Source organism: Pholcus phalangioides, unplaced genomic scaffold (genome assembly GCF_987345545.1).
Source record: "Pholcus phalangioides strain wild (caught in Gottingen) unplaced genomic scaffold, Ppha-v1.0 ptg000015l_1, whole genome shotgun sequence".
Classification (NCBI taxonomy): Eukaryota; Metazoa; Arthropoda; class Arachnida; order Araneae; family Pholcidae; genus Pholcus; species Pholcus phalangioides.
In genome coordinates this window covers 108,281,912-108,287,911 of record NW_028301608.1, presented here as the reverse complement: position 1 = coordinate 108,287,911, position 6,000 = coordinate 108,281,912, and positions in this window count along the sequence as shown.

Below are 6,000 nucleotides of genomic sequence, written 5' to 3'. Positions count from 1 at the left end.
GTGCCAATTAGTTCTTTTTTTTTTTACAAAATTAGGTTTGAGGGGGTGGGCCACATCAGATAACTCCAGGGCCACATTTGCTCCGCGGGCCAAGGGTTTACCATATATATATTCCTTAGAGGGTGGGTAGCAATGGATTTCTTTCCAAAGAAATTTGGAGTTCTTAGACTTTTCAAAAATAGCATTGAAATTAACAGAAATTGATTATAATAACATATAAAGGAATGTTCTTTCGAAAATTTAATTTAAAAGCTGGCGTAATTTTTCAACGGCCCCTAAACGATGTTCAAGAAATGGTGTAACCATCGAGCCGCTGCGAGGGGGCCAACATCGAACGCAAGGAAATCACGTGACTCGTTGAATAACGCAGCTCCTTTCCAGCAATTTCCCCATTGAAATGTACAGTTCGGTCTCCAATTATGACGAAAGTAAAACTCAGTACCCGTGCTACCATCTGTAAATAACTTTGAGTACCATTTCAGTTCATTGACTGATCGCCAGATGGCAGCTCCTTTCTGTCATCAGTGAACAATTTCTAAAGAGAAAAATTTCCATTATTCTTCGCGGCATTATGCATCACGGCATGTTCTGCACGCGTCAGGGCTAATGAGACTGCGGGACCTACTATTTATTGCCAATTTCAAACGGAAGCTTTTTTTTCTATAGTCATTGAGAGGTTGGTGCGCTAACACCTCTATGATAGGGTTACCAACCATCCTCATTCAGGAGGACATGTCCTCCTTTTTGATGTCATTTCAAGCGTCCTCCTACGTTTCGGAAAATTCACTCTTTTGTCTCCTTTTCCAGGTTTCCGGAATTATTTTCCATTAAAGTTTTTTTTCTCACTCTGAAACACACATTGATATGAGTGTTTTTGTGTTTGTTTTCCCCCCCACACGCATTTACCAATACCCGTTGAAATTCCCAGAATTTTTTCTATCTGATTTTTTTAGCAGTTCTTGTTTAAGGGTTGGAAAATTTTTTGTGGCCGATTTTATATTGGTCGGAACAGTGGCACCATCTATTGTGATATTTGGAATAAGTGACGTCACCAACAGGGGCGTCGGAAGTGTTTCGAACCTGTGGGTGCCCGTCTTGAGATTAATGTAGGAAATTTCGATTTTTTAATCAATTTTGTGGGTGCTCGAATCCGTTCTACAAACTTCCGTGGGTGCTCGAGCACCCACAGCACCCCCGGCTCCGACGCCACTGGACACCAAAGGGTGTGCGCACAGGCGTCCTCCTTTCTAAGTTTTCGCGAATCTAGTAACCCTACTCTATGTGGGACTCCCTGCGGTAACACTTTTTCTTTTTCTGTGGCCGTGTCGCCGTTTCTGTCGCACCCCGCGTGTCAGAAAAGTTTCTGAGAGGGAGGGGGGGGGGGTAGCGAACTCTCTCGCGACACCTCTAAACGTCCTTTGGTACTTTAGGCGAATGACTTATCGACCCTGGGCTACCGCGTACCGAGAGAAAAATTATAGCACAGGTCGACACAGGGGAAGTGCGGATGGGGCAGTTACCTCCCCCACACCCCATTCATTAAAAAAAAATCGTATTATGGGCATGGGTTGTCAGGGATGGAGGTAGACAACTGCCCCCACCCCCATTCACTAGAAGTTATGCCACAAACAGAAACGTGGAGGTGAGCATTCGCCCTTTTGTTACACACACCCTCGGTGATTTGATTCGTTTCTCTCTCCACCCCCTCATCCCGTCCAAAGAGATTTCATCCGTATTTGTGCCTGATTCCCGTTTTGCAAGAGAGGCATTTCTTTTATACAGAAGTAATACTAGGGTGACCCAGGGCATATTCCCACATTTTCACATAATTTTTACCATCCCGATTTTTTTTTTGCAAATACGTTTATTTCAAAAAAATTATTATTATTCAGGTATTATTATGTATCAATTATTTCAGGTATTTTCAACGAAGCCAACTTTAACTTTGCATCTTCTTTTTGAAATCAAGGATTAAAATTATTTTTCCAACTTAAAAATTTGTGCTCAGATGGCAAAATGTTATGTTACTTTTTCAAAATTTCACTATGGCAAATTTGTGAATAATATTTTGCCAAAATGCGATATTGTGGCTTTTTGGCGTATTACAATTTGCCTCCGTTGTTTCCTCAAAAACTGAGAGAGAAAAACAAAATTTTGCCTCCTTCTACAATTTTGACCAATGAGACCCCGGAATGCGAACAACTCAATTTTTTGGGGAAAAATGTTCGACAATTTTCCATCTGAGCACGGAAATTATACTGTGATAATTATTACAACTATAAATAGGAGATATTCATCTCTCATATTTGTCATGTTTAAGGTTTTTTTATCCGCTGCAATTTGTAGTAGGTAGTGCTCCATTTTCCACCATTGGCGATTTTTTTTTTTAATTTTTAGCAATAGCTGGCAACTTTGAAGCCCGCGGGTCGTCAAAGGTCACCAACTCATGTAATTCAGTGCCATCTCAATAGAAGGGGCCAATTGTGTGGGCCCCGAGATGAACAAGGACAAAACTAATTGAAGATTATTTATTTATTCTGAAATTATACTTCTGAAAACATTTTAAACACCAATTCTGAATAGTTTTTTTATTAATTACTGATTAAATTACTTAATTCTGAGATTAATTTTAATCTGGAATCACTTGAAATCATTCTTTAATTATTTCGGTGATTCTGAAATTATTGCTTGATTAATACTTCTGTTCTATATATATAGTATACAGTCAAACCTCGTTAGTGCGTCACCCGGATAACACGTCACTACGCTTACCGGGTCACTTTTTGGAAGTCCCAATTGTCCTTGCAGGAATTAGCACAGCTATGGCTTACTCCGCTTACTAAGTTATATTTTTGCTCTCTCTCAAGAGTGACTCATTAACGAGGTTTGACTGTATTCTATCAGAAATTACAAAATTATTTCTCTCATTGATTTATGAATTATTATTATTTTTCACTAATTCTGAACTTATTTGTTTTGAAAATTTTAAAATTATTTTATTTTCATCAATTCTGGAATTATTTTTCAAATCAATTCTGAATCAATTCGGAACTGTTCTTCAATTTTCATCAATTTGATCCGGAATTATTTATATACATATATATATTTCATTTATTCTAGAATTATTTTTCATTTATTCGAGAATTATTTCTTTCACCAATTCTAGAATTAATCACGTTTCAAAGTTTTCAACCATTTTCTGAAAATGATCGACGATCGTCACGACAGAGAGCTCCGAGGGCAAAATGTGGCTCGTGGGCCAGGCGTTGAAGACGCTGCTCTATAGGTAACTAACTGTGTAGCTATAACTCCTATAGGAGTTATATAGGAGGTGTGGTAGAGTGACCTGTTTCCCCTCCCTTGGGCCGCAACTGGATACTTTGTCAGCCGGGACAAACCGTCATTTTGGCGCCCTTTGCCATGTAGAAGAAGTTAAACGGTGAGTTCGGTGCCGCTACTGTTAGTTGCGGCACCAGACCCGCCCCTCCCCCCGAAAATTCATAATATTTTCGAATGTTCTTGTGAAAAAAACATTAAAATATCTAAAGAAAATAGCTTTACTTAATGCTTTTTTGAGGGTTGATAACTTGAAATTTCTCGTAAGAAATCCCTCGTACCCACTCCAAAGGTGGAGGCAGTGTATGACCCTGATTCGTATAAAAAATGAGACGGTCTCACTATTTTTCAACGAAATTCAGCATTTCTAGGAAAGTTTATTATTTCCTCCTCTAGATGGCGACGCAAGTTCCGTAGTCATCAAACCAGGAAACATTTACGTGTGGGTAAGCTGACCATATTTGCTTGAAATTCGGTTTCGAAATACAGGACTGCCAACAGTTGCCAAAAATGATGCCAAAAGTGTGCAAAGTTTCTAACTCGTGCTAAAATCACGAAAAAGTCGCCAATCGAGGGAAATGCAGTAGCACTTCAAATCGCAGGTAATTTTTGAAAAAAAAAAAAAACGACAAATACGTGGAATAAATATTCTTATTTGTAATCGCAATTACCGCAATGTAATTTCTCAATTGGAAGATAATTTTAATCTTTGATTTGAAGAATAAAAGTCATGTTGTCTTTGTTGAAAATACGAGAAAAACCGGAACATTTTTACAAAAAAAGTTGGAACAGCGAGAAAAACAGAAAAATACGGGACGTATGGTCACCCTACGTGCAAGGGGAAACAATTTTTCCAAAAACCACGAGATAAAGACAAAGAAAACAGAGTTAGGAATCGCTTTATATATTTAATTGGAACAAAATCTTATTGATCAATCGACTGATAAATTGACTGACAAATCCCAATTGTTGTTGCAGTACTATGATTACGCATGATTTCTAGATCGAACAGATCGATTCATGATTTATTATTATTAATAGCAAACTTGACGATAATAATGTTCTTTTTTTTTTTTTGTAGCGATTTCATGTATCTACCTTTTTCTTCTGGTTTGCTATTAGATTAATTTCCAGATGCGCCGATCCTCCGGGAACGCTTCGATATCTCTCCGAGACGTGAAGCAGGGTGTGTCCGGCCCATCAATATTCAATTGCCGTTATGCACTTTATTACTTACCTGTTACCCCGCGGCTTCGCTCGCGTTGATTTCGTAATATGAAAATTATTTGGCAATGATTCCCTCATATAACATTTGAACCTCCTCATGATCCCCTTGGGAGTTGAGTTTTCAGAAATCCCATGTTCGTGGGTATCTACGTTATAAAATATAATACTGACCGAATTTCATATTTACAGCTTCAGCGGTTTCGGCTCGGCCACATATAACATTTGAACCGCCTTATTTGAACCCTTTGAGCAGTGGTTCTCAACCGGGGCTCTCTTAAGGCTCCGTGTGCATTCTCCAGGGGCTCTGTGGCCGCTCCAAGTGAAAAGAATATAAATTTGTGAAAGAATACATATTTTTAAATAAAATAAATTGATGAATAAATCGAAAATAGGCCTACGGGGCTCCGTCATAGAAATTTTTTATAAAAAGGGCTCCGCGAGTCAAAAAGGTTGAGAACCGTCGCCTTAGAGACTGAAATCTGAGAAGTCCCTCCTTAGTGAGTCTTGACATCATACAATAAAACGACTGAATAAATTTCATATTTATAGCTTCATCGAGTTCAGCTCAGCGATGATTGCGTCATATTACCTTTGAACCTCCTTATGAATCCCCCTTAAGGGGAGGGGGTCGGGGGGGGGGGTCCAATTAAAAAAAACAACTCCTTCTTAGTTACTTTATGTGCCATTTATACGTCATGAAATAAAAAACTACTGAGCGAATTTCATATTTATAGCTTCAACGGTTTCGGTTCGGCGTAATTTCTTTATGTAACCTTTGAACTCCACTTATGACCCTCTTAAGGCCTGTTCACAGGTGTAAGATTGGGGGTAGCTTTGGTGATAATTACCGGCATGACGACTTTTTTCCCCTCGTAGGGAAGGAAAAGGTGGGAGAGAAGCTCATCACAAAAAAGCCCATCTTTCTTGGGGTGGATTGGTGGTCGACACCGACCTTCTCTCCCATAATCCTTTGTGCCGCGAAAATTACTGTAAACTCCTTCGTCAGCCATCTTGAATAAATCACTTCCGTTCAACCCCCGTAACCAGTGACGACTTCCGGAAAGAAGAGGGGGATTACCGGCATAAACTAAACGTCATGTGAATGGGGGTTTGTAGCGATAATCCCCGTTACCGGGAACTTCCCGGGATGTTTTATTGCACATGTGAACAGGGCTTTAGGGGTCAAATTTCAGAAAACTCCTAGCGAGTCTTTAGTGACCATTAGCGAGTCTACGTCGTGAAATGAAACTATAGGAAAAATTTCATAAATATAGCTTCAGCGCTTTTTGCTCGGCATGATTTCTCTATACGACATTTGAACCTCCCTCCCTTACGACTCTACCTCTCACTCTTGGGGGTCGAATCGTGAAATCCCCCCCCCCCATCCTTCTCAGTGCGTTTTTGCATTATAAAATGATACTACTGACCAAAATTCAT